This window comes from Capricornis sumatraensis, chromosome 18 (genome assembly GCF_032405125.1).
Source record: "Capricornis sumatraensis isolate serow.1 chromosome 18, serow.2, whole genome shotgun sequence".
In the NCBI taxonomy this organism is placed as follows: domain Eukaryota; kingdom Metazoa; phylum Chordata; class Mammalia; order Artiodactyla; family Bovidae; genus Capricornis; species Capricornis sumatraensis.
Window position 1 is genome coordinate 70,653,869 of NC_091086.1, and position 17,260 is coordinate 70,671,128.

General features: G+C 38.0%; 1 non-coding gene across 1 annotated transcript; it reads right to left on the reverse strand.

Moving 5' to 3' along the window:
- Positions 1-259: 259 nt before the first annotated feature.
- LOC138094769 (U6 spliceosomal RNA) lies at positions 260-364 on the reverse strand. Its single transcript, XR_011146280.1, has one exon. It is a non-coding gene; the product is annotated as a U6 spliceosomal RNA (small nuclear RNA).
- Positions 365-17,260: the final 16,896 nt, after the last annotated feature.

The following is a 17,260-nucleotide window of genomic DNA, read 5'->3' on the forward strand; positions in this document are numbered from 1 at the left end:
GTTGCCATTTCCTTCTTCAGGGGATCTGAAAGAAGAGTCTACAGAGAGAGGTCTCTGTGGTATAGAAAAGGAATTGATTCAGCACTTGCTTCCATTTCTGATTTCAGCCAGGGCCTGCTGCTAGCTTGTGCAGGGCATTCTGTACAAAACAAGTAATTTCTTCTTTGTTTCCGAAAAGGAGGGATTTTAGATCATATTGTATATCTAAGCATCTTTCTGTCCTCCTTGTGCATCTAAGCCAATGTTTGTTTGTTTTTTGTTAAATGTGGAACACTTCTGGAATTTGCATGTCATCTTCCCTCAGAGGAAATGCTAATTCTTTGTATCTTTTCAGCTTCAGTGTACATGCTTCTGAAGCAAGCACTCTAAGCCAATGTTTTTGACTGCTTATGTTTTCCTCTAAATTCTTCCCGTTCAGGTTAATGTCAGGACCTGTAATTACCATGGGAAAAGTCCACTTACTGGTTCTAACTCTATGCCCACTATTATTATTATTGCTATGCCCTCCTCTAGGGGATCTTCCCAACTCAGGACTGAACCTGCATCCCCTATGTCTCCTGCACTGGCAAGGAAATTTGCTAAACTAATGGAGACTTTGGTAAACCTCAATGAATATAATTTTATCTGTTGAAATTTTAATGTTACCAAATAGGTCAAATCAAGAGGTCATTTGTAGGCATAAATGGCCTTTCGATTAGGCCTTAGTTGAGCTGGGTCCCTGATGGTGGCTTGGCTAGAGGCCGTGCTTTCTCCCTCATCGCTCCAGGTGCTTAAAGCTATTGATCTTGGATGGCCGGCGTGTGCTAGTCCCACAGCACAGTGTTTCAGCATTTTCTAAGCTCCTGCAAAGCTAGCGTTATAAATTCCAGCTCTTATTTCTTCTGTGTGAACTTGTGATTAGGAAGCCAACATCTCCCCTTTTTAAAAAGCAAAGAAAGAGTCTGCAAAGAGGTATAATTAAGAATGGTCAGGTGGTCACATGAAATACATCTGCGAGAAGCAAAACTGTCCAAATTGCAGATCCATGAATGGTCAGAATTCCCACAGGTGACATTCTAGAACATTCAGTGCCATGTGTCTCAATAAAATTTGACTCTCTTTGATGGGTCCATTTTTTTCTTGCAAAGAATTAAGGTGTTTGAGTAACACTGTGAGACCTTTGGAGGAAGGTAGGATAGGGACACAGGAGTGAAAGAACAGGTGGCTCACCAGATCCAACTGAGTTTTAATTGTGTTTTATCTTAGTACGTTGTGTGTGTTAGTGTGAACTTCCCTAAAGCCTTTCCGCAAGCACATCCTGCATGGATCAATCAAACGCATGTCAGTCAGCAAGTGAAGTTGCTACTCTCTGTATCTTGTTTGAAGCTGATATTTTTGTGATACAAACTATTTAAATTAATCACTGAAGTGTAAATAACTTCAAACTATCCTCAGGAAAAAACATATATAAATAGGAAACATTCCAATTGTGTGAACAATTAACTGATTAATCAATCAGTGGGGGAAAATAACTCAGGATGAATTTTCTGGATTGGTAAAGAACCCAGCTGCAAAGCAGGAGACAAAGGAGACGCAGGTTCTGTCCCTGATTAGGGAAGATCCCCTGGAGGAGAACAGGGCAACCCACTCCAGTATTCTTGCCTGGGAAATCCCATGGACAGAGGAGCCTGGCAGACTACAGTCCACTGGGTCTCAAAGAGTGGGACAGGACTTAGTGACTAAGAATCCAAACATGCATAAATGATAAATCCTGAAAAAGTACATATTGGGGATCCAAAGAAACATTTGGTACAATAGTACATGATTTTCTACAGAACCTTTTTAACTACAAAGCGATTTCAGTTTACCAATTATTAATTCATAGTATATTTTTAAGTCCTATTTTTAGTAAGACAATATATCTTCAATCAAAATGAAAATAAAACTAAATGCAGACTGATCTTAATAAAAGTGTTGATATATGTAAAGAAACTCTTCAATTTTTCTTTTGAATATTAAACTGTATTTATATATTTTGTAGTCATTTTATGAAAGAGCTGCAAAAGCAGGATGATAATTTTATGTTTCATATGTTTTAGTGAAATAATGTTGTGGAGTATAAAATTTTGCAGTTTTAATAATAAAAGAAATTTTTACCCTGAAATGTTTATATTTTGACTGAGAAGTGATCTAATAACTACTTTTTACTCTTAATTTTATTTACTTTGAACTTTTAATTTTGTATTGGGGTACAGCCAATTAACAATGCCATGATAGTGACTTCCCTGGTGGCTCAGACAGTAAAGCATCTGCCTACAGTGAGGGAGACCTGGGTTCAATCCCAGGGTCAGGAAGATCCTATGGAGAAGGAAATGGCAACCCACTCCAGTACTCTCGCCTGGAAAATCCCATGGACGGAAGAGCGTAGTAGGCTACAGTCCATGGGGTCGCAAAGAGTCAGACATGACTGAGCAACTTCACTTCACTTCACTTCACTTCATGATAGTTTCAGGTGAACAGCGGAGGGACTTAGCCATATACATACATGCATCCATTCTCCCCCAAACCCCTGTAACATCCAGGCTGTCCCAGAACAGTGAGCAGAGTTCCATGTGCTATACAGTAGGTCCTTGTTAGTTATCCATCTTAAATATAGCAGTGTGTACTTGTCCTTCCCAAACTTTCTAACTATGCCCTCCCCTCACCAACTGTAAATCCATTCTCTGTGAGTTTCTTTCTGTTTTGTAAGTTCATTTCAATAATTTCTTTTCAAATTCCACACATAATGGATATCATATGACATTTCTTCTCTGTCTGACTTGCTTCACTCAATATGATAATCTTTAGTTCTGTCCATGTTGTGGCAAATGGCATTGTGTCATTTGTTTTCATGGCTAAGTAATATTCAATTGTATAAATGTACAACATCTTTAGCCATTCCTCTTGTCGATGGACATTTAGCCTGCTTCTATGTTAATTTTAGACAAAGTTTTAAGTCAATTCACTTTTAGATTTCTCAGTGTTTTCATATTTTACACCCGTGGTGGATTCATGTCAATGTATGGCAAAACCAATACAGTATCGTAAAGTAAAATAAAGTAAAAAAAAAAAAGAAAGAGCGTGGAAAAAAAGAGTCTTTATTTTTTTTGGATGATGCAAACATAAATACTTTAAAGCATCATTTCATATTTATTCACTATATGAAGGATCAAATTGAGGAGCTTGAATAGAAATCATTTATCATGTTTAGTTGGTTACATAGTAACACAGTATAATTAAACTAGATAATTAATTTGATATGATATAATCAGAAAATAACTTGAATTTTTCTCCAAATGACTCAGTGATCACCACATAAGTTTCTTTAACAACTTCTGAGCAACTACTAGAAGATACAAGAAAAGATGAATTTTGATAACTGAATTTAGGATTTTTGTTTGCATATTTATGTGTGTGTTTGTGAGAGAGAGAAGTAAACAAGGGAAAGAGTGCAATGAGACCTGGTTGGAGGCTGAGGGCATGTATTTTCATCAAGTCTATTTAAGTGTAAAGAGGCTTACAAGTTAGTCAATAATGATGTACTCACATATGACAGAAACTTTAAAAAGACACTAAGTAAACTGCTAATCCGATTTCTTTACATATTGCATTAAAAGTTTTAAAACTTAAAAAGAAAACAACATTACTTCACATAAGGCTGTGATTAAATGTGACAGGATCTTTCAAAGCAATGGTACAGCTGAGAACTGCCTTTTTGGAGATGTGCTTTGACCTGGGTTAACTCCACAGTGAGCAGTGGCCTAGTGTGTGAAGCTCTCCCTTATTCATGATCACCAAGTTCTATAGCAGCACACTTCATGAAGACAGAATGTTTCTTTAGTATCAGAAATGTATTCCTTTTCTAAACCTCTTCTTAAAGTTAGCATTGTGTTGTCTATTAGAATCTTTGATTACTAATTTGATGGCTGATTTGGGGGAAAAATCATCTCTTAAAGAAAATCAGTTTCACCAAGGATTCAGATTTTATGCCCTCCTCCTCTTCTGCTAAGAAGTCATAGTAGGTGAGCAAAGACTCCAAAACGTATTAAATCTCTGTGAAATAGATGATGTTGGCTAAAATCATAATACAGTGTTCAATAACAGGGCTGATAAATACTAAATTGCATACTTTTTCGTTCAAACCATCTATGTTATACCAGAAAAATAAATAAATAAAAACAACCAAGAAGTCTGTGCATCCATCTCATGGCCCTTTTAATGATAAAATTTAAAACTGAGTTAATATTTAAAATTTTACTCTTTGCTTGTATCAGGTGGTCTCTGAAGTAGCAGAAAAGTGAAAGCAAATCAGAACCCTGTTTTCTGACCTGCCATGGTAAAGAGTTCAGGAATCACCGCTACTTCCTGACAACAAGTGAAAACCAGAACAATCTGAAAAACCGGCCACTCTTCTTAAATCCTTTAGAGAAGTGTGACCCCAGGGCAAGCTGTTGCCTCCAGAGTTGGAGAGATAGAATGGCAGGTGCAGAGAACCACAACTAAGCGATGTCGAAACTCCTGAGCAGAAACTTCTCAGGGAACCAAAGCTAGGGTAGGAAAACATGAACAGTAATTGACAATTGGTGGAGACTAAGTGTGGACAAATAGGTGAGTTAAAAACTTCATGGGGACATGGTCATTGAGAGGGCCCCTTGCCTCCGCTTTACTTTCTAGAACTCTCAACAGATTCTGACAGTGGAGATCTGAGAAAAATCTCCTTGCCTTCCAGCAGGGAGACAAGAAGAGTAAGCATCTTGAAATACATCAGAGCATTCTGCCTGCTTAACAAAGTCTGCCCTCAAGAGAAATTTATTTTTATCAGAGCTTACCTTACTTGGCATTTATTAGAGACTAATAACCCTGTGAAATCCACTTAGTTGTGTCCGACTCTTTGTGACCCCATGGACTACACAGTCCATGGAGTTCTCCAGGCCAGAATATCCAAATGGGTAGCCATTCCCTTCTCCAGGGGATCTTCCCAATCCAGAGGTTGAGCCCGGGTCTCCCGCATTCTAGGCAGATTCTTTATCAGCTGAGTCACCAGGGAAACCCAAGAATAATGGCGTGGGTAAATATCCCTTCTCCAGCAGATCTTCCCAACCCAAGAATGAACTGGAGTCTCCTGCATTGCAGGCATATTCTTTACCAGCCGAGCCCAGGTGATACTAGGGGAAGGGAAATGCTCAACTGTCTAGATCCCTCTAGTCTTGAACATGAAGAAAGGGAAATATCCACATCCAGACTCCTTTAGCCATCCTGTCCCACCTAAGAGGGGTGCAGGAACTGAGAAGCCCTGGGGAAAGTTCACGGTCCAGGGGTACAGGCTCATTGAAAGACTGAGAACTAATCATAGAACCGCAGAGAACTTCCTTTCCCCCACTTTACCACTGCATTACTGTAGACCTATTCATCGCAGTTCCTTTTACACAGTATATGATGCCTACCTTTCAAGAAAAATGATAAGGTGAACAAAAAGATAATAAACAATATAAAGAGTCACAGGAAGCATCAGATCCACACCCATTTATGGCAGGGATGTTGGAATTGTAGATTATGATTTTAAAACAACTATGCTCTATATAATAAGGGTTCTCGTGGGAAAAGTATGTCCATATGCAAGGACATATGAGTAATGTGAGCAGAGAGATGAAAATTTTAAGAAAAACAATCAAAGAAAAATGCTAGAGAACAAAACAATGTAACAGAAGTGAAGAATGCCTCTGATAGACTCGTTAATATGCTGCACACAGTTGAGGAAAGAACCTCTGAGCTTGAGAATATGTCACTGGAAAATTCCAAAATGGAAAACAGAAAAGAAAAAAAAAAAGGCAAAAAAAAAAAAATATGGGACAGAATATCTAGGAATGGTGGGACAACACAAAAAGTAAAGAGTAGGTATACAGGAATCCCAGAAGAAGAAGAGAGAGGACAGAAGAAATATTGGAAGCAATAAGCACTGAGAATTTTCCTCCACTAATGTCAGATTGTAAGCCACAGATCCAGGAAGCTCAGATAACACTAAGCAGGATAAATGTCAGAAAACATACATCTAGGCATATGTTATTCAAAATGCAGAAAATCAAAGATAAAATCTTGAAAGAAGTCAGAGGAAAAATATCTTATTTATAGAGGAGGAAAGATAAGAATCATGCAAGTCAGCTCTTCAGAATCAATACAAGCAAGAAGAGAATGGAGAGAAATACTTAAAGTGTTGCAAGAAAAAAAAAAAAAAAACACCCACCAATTTAGAACTCTACGCCCAGAAACTCAGGTGGCATTAATGGTAAAGTACCTGCCTGCCAGTGCAGGAGAAGTTAATAGATGTGGGTTTGATCCCTGGGTTGGTAAGTTTCCCTGGAGGAGGGCATGGTAACCCACTCCAGTACTCTTGCCTGGAGAATCCCAAGGACAGAGGAGCCTGGTGGGCTATGGTCCATAGGGTCTCAAAGAGTCAGACACGATTGATGTGACTTAGCAGAGCAGAGATGCCCAGCAAAAGTATCTTTCAGAAGTGAAAGTGAAATAAAGATTCTCTCAGACAAACACAAATTGGGAAAATTTGTTGCCAGTTGACTTCTCTTGCAAGAAATATTATAGTGTCTTCAAGAAGAAGAAAAATGATACAGGTCAGAAAGCAGGATCTACACAAAGAAAGGAAGAGTATGGGAAATATAAAGTAAGGTAAAGTCTAGTCAAGGCTATGGTTTTCCCTGTGGTCATGTACGGATGTGAGAGTTGGACTGTGAAGAAACCTGAGCACTGAAGAATTCATGCTTTTGAACTGTGGTATTGGAGAAGACTCTTGAGAGTCCCTTGGACTGCAAGGAGATCCGACCAGTCCATTCTAAAGGAGGTCAGTCCTGGGTATTCTTTGAAAGGAATGATGCTAAGGCTGAAACTCCAGTACTTTGGCCACCTCATGTGAAGAGTTGACTCACTGGAAAAGACTCTAATGCTAGGAGAGGTTGGGGGCAGGAGGAGAAGGGATGACAGAGGATGAGATGGCTGGATGGCATCACTGACTCAGTTGACATAAGTTGAGTGAACTCCGGGAGATGGTGATGGACAGGGAGGCCTGGCGAGCTGCAATTCATGGGGTCGCAAAGAGTCAGACACGACTGAGTGACTGAACTGAACTGAACTGAACTGAAGGTAAAGTAAAACCTTTTATTTTTCTTATGTTTAATTCAACTAAAAGGTAATATTTTGTTAGAAATAATAATAGCAAAATGCATGGGGTTATGCATGCAAATATGTTTGATATGTAAGTAAAATAGATGATACAAAGGATGGAGGGAGGAATAAGGAATATATTGCTGTTATAAAGTACTTGCATCATGTATAACGTACTATGGTGCTATTTGAAAGTGGAACTGAATCAGTTGCAAATATGTATTGCCCACTCTACAGCAAGCACTATAAAAATATAAAGAAAATGGCAACCCACTCCAGTACTCTTGCCTGGAAAATTCCATGGATGGAGGAGCCTGGTGGGCTACAGTCCACGGGGTCGCAAAGAGTTGGACACGACTAAGCAATTTCACCTAAATTTCAGCTATGCTAACAAAGGAGAGAAAATAGAATCATATGTAAGGCTCAATTAAAACAACAACAACAAAAAAACATATAAAGCATGGGAGACTAAAGTAGGAGCAAACAAACAGTGCAACGAATAGAAAACATTCATCTTTGAAGGTGGTCAAAAAGCACAAACTTTCACTGATCTGATGAATAAGTTCTGGGGACCTAATATACAGCATGGTGACTATGGTCAACAATTCTGTATTGTTTATATGAAATTTGCTAAGAGGGTAGATCTTAAAAGCTCTCATGACAAGGAAAATAATTAGTAACTATGAGCAGTGGTGGATGTTAACTAAATTTATTGAGGCAATTATATCACAGTATATACATATATCAAATCATTATGTTGCATATCGAAAACTATGCAGTGTTCTACGTCAATAACATTTCAATAGCTATTAATCCAACTATATTAATAATTTTAAGTATCAGTGTTACATTGTACCAATTAAAACAGATGGTCAGAGTGGATCATAATATCTAACTTGGCTGTTTACACGAAGTCAAGTTAAAAATATAAAATCATATAGACTAAAAGTAAAAAGAAGGAGAAAGATGCTAGTACTATTCAAAAGAAAGCATAGATGACAATGTTAATTTCAGGCAGAACAAATTTCAAAAAAAGAAAAGTATCAAGGGCAAAGAAGGGCCATTGTTTTGTTGTTATTATTTGTTGTTTACTTGTTGAGTTGTATCCGACATTTTTGCAACCTCATGGACTGTACTCTGCCAGCTTCCTCTGTCCATGGGATTTCCCAGGGAATTCTGAAAGTGAAGTGAAAGTCACTCAGTCGTGTCCGACTCTTTGCAACATCATAGATTATAACAGTCCATGAAATTCTCCAGGCCACACTACTGGAGTGGGTTGCCATTTCCTTCCCCAGGGGATCTTCCCAACCCAGGGACTGAACCTGCATCTCCTGCATTGGGAGGCAGATTCTTTAGCAGAGAGCTACCAGCTTTAACACAGCTACCATAAAGAGGGACATTGCAAAACAATAAAGGGTCAGTTCTCCAAGAGGATATAGCAGTCTTTAATGTGTATGCATCTAAAACAGAGCAACAAAATATAAGAGGAAAATCTGATAGAAATACAGGAGAAATAAATGAATCTATGTTGAAGAATTGACGCTTTTGAACTGTGGTGTTGCAGAAGATGCTTGAGAGTCCCTTGGGCTGCAAGGAGATCAAACCAGTCAATCCTAAAGGAAATTAGTCCTGAATATTCACTGGAAGGACTGATCCTGAAGCTGAAGCTGAAGCTCCCTTACTTTGGCCACCTGATGTGAAGAGCTGACTGATTGGAAAAGACTCTGATGCTGGGAAAGAGTGAAAGCAGGGGGAGAAGGGGACAACAGAGGATGAGATGACTGAATGGCATCACCAACTCAATGGACATGAGTTTGAGCAAGTTCTGGGAGATTAGCAAAGGACAGGGAAGCCTGGTGTGCTGCAGTCCATGGGGTTGCAAAGAGTCATACATGACAGAGCAACTGAACAACAACTGTTATAGTTGGTAACACCGTCTATCAGAAACAGACATACGTGACCTAGCAGGCATAAAATCTGGAAGGACATATTTGAGTTCACTGGCACCATCAATCAGCTGGATGTAGTTGACATCAATTGATTGCTTCCTCCAATAACCGCAGAAGACCCAGCTGGCTAGAATTTATGGGACTGAGAATCAGAGAGGAACGAGAACTGTGGAGGGGAGGAAATCTGGAGGTCTTCAAAGGGTCTTGATCTGGAGATGTTCACAGAGTCTGTTTCGCAGAATACTCAGGAGTGTGTATGTGTAAGGAAGTCCTCAAATCTAGGGGAGGAAACAAGCAAAAGAATCAGAATAGCATGTGCTGCCATGACCAGATTTCACAAATTCACAGGGATTCAATTACACTCAAAGGGTCCTGCCTTCATAGTGAGGAGTACTTACGTCTACACTGAGCACTGCCTTGGTGGTGGTGGTGTAGTCACTCAGTTGTGTCTGACTCTTGCGACCCTGTGGATTGTTAGCCCACCAGGCTCCTCTGTCCATGGGAATAATAGGGATCATGAATAGAAATAATAGGGACTGTGAATTCAGGAGTACTGCTCTTGGGAAAAAATTAAAAATCTTTTTTCTGGTTTTCTTGAGAGGTAGTGATTGATAGAAAATAATTCAGAAGTTCCAGGGGATCTTCCCTGACCCAGGGGGATAGAACCCATGTCTCCCACGTTGCAGGCAGATTCTTTACCATCTTAGCCACAAGAGAAGCCTAGTGATAGAAAGCAATTCAGGAGTTATGAGACTAAAAGGGAAGACGTCTTTGAAGTGGATGTTCCAGGAAAGCTAATTTTCACTGGAAATCACTACTGGGTGAGTAGAAAAGTCTAGGTGTTAAGAGTAAAGGCTGGGTTTAAAAAGCCAGGCTGTCTGGATTCATCCTTGGCTCACCCTTGTCCTACAACCTGGGGAAAGTTTCTTTGCTATTTGATACTTTAATCTCCTTACATGTAAAACGGCCATGATTATGTCACTTATTTCATAGTTATTGGAGGAATACAATGAGATTATATTTATTCTCTTGTATGATGTCTCCAGGCATCCTAGTTTTACCCTGTTGGAAGGAATAAGGATTGTGCTCAACACATCTGACTCTTTGTGACCTCAGGGACTATAGTCCAACAGGCTCCTGTCTGTGGAATTTCCCTGGTAAGAATACTGGCATTTCCTCCTCCAGGGGATCTTCCCCACCCAGGGACTGAACCCATACCTCTTGCATCTCCTGCATTGGCAGGCAGATTCTTTACCCCTGCACCTCCTGGGAAGCCCAGTTATTCTATATTAAATATTAAAACATTTATTGTTATTTTAAACATGTTCTGTCAAAAAAATCAAATATCAAATTTGTCCAGGATTATCTGGAATTAAGTTTCTGATATGCATATATAAATATATATTTATTATACATACATATTTATCAGAAAAACAATAACCAAGGCATAATAGACACCTCTACCTGATGAAGTTTGTCAGTAATTATCAATACTGCATCCACATTATGATTAGGGAAAATTTTTTAGAAAATATTTATGCCTGAGACCCATTTTCAGAAGTTCTTAGTATATTGGAAACCTGGGAGAAACTGGCAGGTTGTGAAGCACAGATTTATCTGAGTTAAGATTTCGCAAGGCCTCAGAAACAACACAGTGAATATTGCATGTCATGAATTCTTTTAAATAAAAATTATTTTATGTAAATAGTTATTAGCTACAATATGCCACACATTATTTCTCTGAGATAAAATGTATTTCCTTTTTTTATAATTTGAAAGTCAAAAGAATTTGTCATTTTTGTAAAAAATACAAACCATTTACTTTATATATACACACACACACACACACACACACACACACACATGATATTTCCAAGTATTAATTCAGTTCAGTTGCTAAGTCATGTCTGACTCTTTGTGACCCCATGGACTGCAGCATGCCAGGCTTCCCTGTCCATCACCAACTCCCGGAGCCTGCTCAAACTCATGTCCATCCACTCAGTGATGCCATCCAACCATCTCATCCTCTGTTGTCCCCTTCTCCTTCTGCCTTCAATTTTTCTCAGCATCAGGGTCTTTTTCAATGAGTCAGTTCTTCACATCAGGTGGCCAAAGTATCGGAGTTTCAGCTTCAGCGTTTGTCCCTCCAATGAATTTTGAGGACTGATTTCCTTTAGAATGTGGACAAATCAGAGAGTTGTTACATTCAAATTCCATTGACTAAATGTGTCACAGATTATAAGAATGGTTATTATTATATCAATGCAGAAACACTATGATAATGTACAGACTTATTTCCAAAACTTCCTGAAGAGGACTGAAAATAGTGTGTGTTATTTCTGGATAGTGCAAAAAATACACTTCTTTTTGTATTCTGCATAGTAATAGTATTTATAACCATGAATTTTATTATCATAAAGCACTTTAGGAATCAGTGAAGAACAAAACAATTAAGAATGTTTCAAACTTTTAATCATGTATTAAATTAATTTTCTATGTAACTGCTTATGCAAAATGAGAAATTAAACGGAAATAAATTTATTTCAAGTTGAAATAAATAAAATTGTTTCTTTTTTAAAATTATCTTTTCTTCAATTTATACTTACCTTCATTTCTGGTACAATTGCCATCTTTTTTTTTTTTTTTCCCAGCAGTAGCCCCTCACTCTATGTGCTCTTAAAGAGTGTAGATCCATTTTCCAAAAAAGAACATACTTAAAAGGACCATTATGTTTTTTTCAGAAGCAAATTTAGATAAACAGAAAGTCAGTTCTGCTCACAAGGTTATCATTGCACTCGGATGCTACTTTGTTATTAGGAAATTAATCAATCTGCTCTTCCTTTATGATCTTTCTTGAAGCAAATTCTTTTTAATGCACTTAGTGGTAAATTTTTTTTTTTCTAAAAAGTAAACCACCATAAGGATTTCTCCTTCAGATAATAGCAGAGTAGTTCATATTGGACTAAGTCCTCTTCAGATAATATTAAACAATTGAAAAACAAATAAACAAACAAAACAAGTCCAAAGGAACTAAAAAAACCCCCAAAGCAAGTAGGAGGAAAGTGGGTGTGGAAAGAAGACAATGACACTGCGTAACTTCCCCAGTTTGTGGCTCAGTGCCTCGTGGCAGACCCTCGTTGTTCCCACAAGGAGTGGCTAAATTTCTAGTAAATATCAACAGTTTTACTGGATTCAGAATCAGAGTGAATTAAGGGGAGACCACAGCAGTTGGAATGTGATGGAGAAAATTCCATGCAAAATAAAGCCAAAGGAAGGGAACAAATTCTCTCTAATCTGTCCAGATTATTGGCTGTCCCCTTAAGTATGCTTCTTCAGAACAGGCTCCAAATAACCCAGAAAGTGTTAACTGACTTCACATATGTGAGCTTCCGACAACTTTAGTTCAGTTCAGTTCAGTTCAGTCACTCAGTCGTGTCTGACTCTTTGCGACCCCATGAATCGCAGCACGCCAGGCTTCCCTGTCCATTACCATCTCCCGGAGTTCACTCAGACTCACGTCCATCGAGTCCGTGATGCCATCCAGCCATCTCATCCTCGGTCGTCCCCTTCTCCTCCTGCCCTCAATCCCTCTCAGCCATCAGAGTCTTTTCCAATGAGTCAATTCTTCGCATGAGGTGGCCAAATTACTGAAGCTTCAGCTTTAGCATCATTCCTTCCAAAGAAATCCCAGGGTTGATCTCCTTCAGAATGGACTGGTTGGATCTCCCTGCAGTTCAAGGGACTCTCAAGAGTCTTCTCCAACACCGCAGTTCGAAAGCATCAATTCTTTGGCACTCAGCCTTCTTCACAGTCCAACTCTCACATCCATACATGACCACTGGAAAAACCATAGCCTTGACTAAATGGACATCAGTCAGCAAAGTAATGTCTCTGCTGTTGAATATACTATCTAGGTTGGTCATAACTTTTCTTCCAAGGAGTAAGCGTCTTTTAATTTCATGGCTGCAATAACCATCTGCAGTAATTTTGGAGCCCCCAAAAATAAAGTCTGACACTGTCTCTACTGTTTCCCCATCTATTTCCCATGAAGTGATGGGACTGGATGCCATGATCTTCGTCTTCTGAATGCTGAGCTTTAAGCCAACTTTTTCACTCTCCTCTTTCACTTTCATCAAGAGGCTTTTTAGCTCCTCTTCACTTTCTGCCATAAGGGTGGTGTCATCTGCATATCTGAGGTTATTGATATTTCTCCCGGCAATCTTGATTCCAGCTTGTGTTTCTTCCAGTCCAACGTTTCTTATGATGTACTCTGCATAGAAGTTAAATAAGCAGGGTGACAATAGACAGCCTTGACGTACTCCTTTTCCTATTTGGAACCAGTCTGTTGTTCCATGTCCAGTTCTAACTGTTGCTTCCTGACCTGCATACAGATTTCTCAAGAGGCAGGTTAGATGGTCTGGTATTCCCATCTATTCCAAAATTTTCCACAGTTTATTGTGATCCACACAGTCAAAGGCTTTGGCATAGTCAATAAAGCAGAAATAGATGTTTTTCTGGAACTCTCTTGCTTTTTCCAGAATTTGGAGTCTGAGTTTAGCTGAGATAAAAGTGAAAGGAAAAAAATCAAATATTATAGCACTGCATCTGAAATTTATGTGATATGAATATATAAATACACATGATACTAAAGTATAAAAATTTGGGCATGGTAAGTAGAACCTTTTTACTATTTCTAGATATTTATATTTTATAAATGGTGCAATATTAATTCTAATTAGACTGAAGAATCAAAGATACATGCTGTAATCCACAAAACAGTTACTACCAAGTATATTGCAAAGACGTATGGGGGGAAAAAGCAGTGGATAGCCATAACTGTGGATCAGGTACCCCAATGTAAAGCCTATACTATAAAATTTCTAGAAGGAAATCTTGATGACCTTGGGGTAAAGGTTTTAATATAGAACACAATATGGAAGAATTGTAAGAGAAAGAAGGATTTGCAAATTGAAGTCACATTGAAATATCACTGAATACTTAGAAGAATGACCTCTTTTCCTCCTCCTCCTCAAAAAAGACACAATTAATGCTGGCATCTTTGCATTATACTTTGTATAATTGTTTTGGGGATTACAGTGTATATCTTTCATTCCTCACAGTCTAATTAGAATTAATATTGTACTACTTATAAAATATTGATATCTAGAAACAGTGTTTCCATTCACCATGCCCAAATTTTTATACTTTAGTAGTCACGTGTATTATATATTCATATCACATAAATCCCATAATATAGTTCACCTCAACATATGTGAGATGAAAAAACTATTTTTTGAAAAAAGTTTTCAGTTTGATTAATCGTAGATGATAAGCCCACTGATGTCTTAAAGTTCCAACACTTCTGTTCTGGGATATTTCTTCCATTAGTATTAATACCCTGGGAAATAGGAGAAACAAGGCATGCACCACAGAGAATCAGCTAAGAATGAGGTTTCAAAAAATAATTTTTCATTTTATCTTAAGTAGGTTGAGGTGAAATATATTTTAAATTAAATGATTTCAGTATTAATGGGTTTTTGCTACATAACAAGGCATTCATTTATTCTGAGAAGCTAGAGGCTCGTTATATTTCATTTGTATATGAGTAACAAATACACATAACTTAGGACTCACAAAATATAAAAGGATATACAATGAAGTGTGATTTGTTACAGTTACATTTGATGGATTTAATCTCTTTACGGAGAATATTTAGGTAGCCTCCCACACTTTGTATTACAAGCAATGTTTCACTGAGACTTTTTGTAAATATATCATTTTACATGTGTGCAAGAAGATTGACAGAATAAGTTAGGTATAGAATTGATGAATCAAAGGCTGTATGCCCTCGCAATTCTGACATGTACTTTCAAATTACCTTCCATAGAAGTTGTACCAATTTACATTCTCATCATCAATGTATGAAAGACTGGCTTAATTTGGAAAAAAACAAAAACAAAAACAAAAACAAGACAAAACACTTTTTTTGATCTTCCACAGCAAGATTTTTTGTTTTTCTCCACTGCAGGCAGATTGCAGCAACCTCAATCTGGGTAGTGACACCTTCCACCTCCTGTAGTGTATGTAGAGATATCGTGGGGATACTTTGAGCCAGTCCTGAAGTGACAGTTTTGAAATTCTTGAATACATCCTATGATTCAAGGCCCTGTGCCCCCACCAGCATGGTACTGGGGAGTTTTCCCTGGTCTGTTATTATCTCAGCCGTAAGCTGAAATCTGACTCTTTTTGTAGCAGACCCATGCAGACTGAAGTGTGAGTGGAGTATAAATAAAAGAAGGCCATAGGACATTGACCTAGGACAGTAATATCTGTTGTCAACACCTGGAGAGGGTTTTATTTGACACAGCTTGGGGGAGGAGGTGATGTGGGTTATGCTGGTAGCATCTACTGTAAAGGGGCCAAGATGCTGTTAAACATCTTACAGGGTAGCACCTCAAAACAAAGAATGATCTAGCCCCAAATGTCAACAGTTCCAGGTTGAGAAGTCCTGGTACACACACACACACACACACACACACACACACACACAGTGTTAAAAGTGTGTACACCCATGGTGGATTCATGTCAATGTATGGCAAAACCAATACAGTATTGTAAAGTAAAATAAAGTAAAAATAAAAATTAAAAAAAAATAAAAATAAAAGTGGTTCTTTACAAAGAAGGAGCTAGAGTTACTACCAATGGTTGGAGATTAAGAGTAAGGAAAGTGAACATTGGCTTGTCGTTTTTTACAGTATATACTTCCATTTGTTTCAAAAGATTAATAAATGGCATAATGTCACCTTACTTGTAAACATAATGCATAACCATACTCCCAAATCCACATGATAATTTTGAGTCAAGTGAAAAAAAATTATTAGTACATATTGTAGTCACCAAGTATTTTTTCTGCATAATTAACTGTTAAAGGAATAAACAATTTAATTATTAATACATTTCCTGATGACAGTGAGTCATACAACTTTTAAAATTTCTTTTGGCTAACAGCTTGGTATTTACTTTTCTTCATAGTTTTGAGGGTTTATTTCCCAATTTCAGTAGGTAAAGATACTCTCCTGTTTAGTTTTTAATTATCATCATATCTGCAGACTGAGTTGCTATGGTAACAAGATAAAAACTCCAACAGGGGAAAGGTGAAAACCGAGTTGATTCTGTTTTGTTGCCAATACAGTGAGAGCTGAATTTACCTTGAAAAAAAAAGTAGAGCTTCAACAGATCAGTCCTGGGTCTATTTTACATATTTACACAAAGGGCATAAAGAATGATTGCAAATTCCCTTCCCCTATATTGTAAGACACCATCCAGAATGGTGCTTCCCACACTTTAAAGCAGAGATCATGGCCCCTCAATAACCTCTTCCAGGTCCTGTGTCATGTTTGTTTCCTGAGATTAGCTACACAGACAGCTTTGAATCCACCTGCCATGCGGGAGACCCGAGCTCAATCTCTGGGTTGGGAAGACCCTCTGGAGAAGGAAATGGCAACCCACTCCACTATTCTTGCCTGGGAAATCCCATGGACAGAGGAACCTGGCGGGCTATAGTCCATGAGGCTGCAAGAGTTGGACATGACTGAGCAACTAAACCATCACCATTTTTAAAAAGTCTGAAAATACTGCATAGTATATGATTTCATGAAATGAAATTCTGGAAAGGTCAAAACTACGGAGACAGTAATGAGATCAATGGTTGCAGAGTTTAAGGGTTGGAGATGAGGTATAGATAAGAAGAGCACAGAGGACTTTTGGGTCAGAGAAAATATTTTATATAATATTATAATGATGGATGCATATTATAAATTTGCTAAAACCTACAGAATGCAAAACAAGAGAGTAAAACATGAGCACTGGGTAATTATGATGTGTCAACATAGTTTCATTAGAAACCATATTGTTAATCATTTGTTAGTTAACAAACTAATCATTTGTTAGTTGTAACAAATGTTTTATTCTAGAGAGGATGTTGATAATGGGAGGGGGTGGTTATGAGTATGTGAGGATGGGTATATTTGGGGAATCTCTGTACTTTCCCCTAGTTTTACCTTGAATTTTATACTGCTCTAAAAATTGTCCTAATTTTAAAAAGTTATAATAGAACTAGG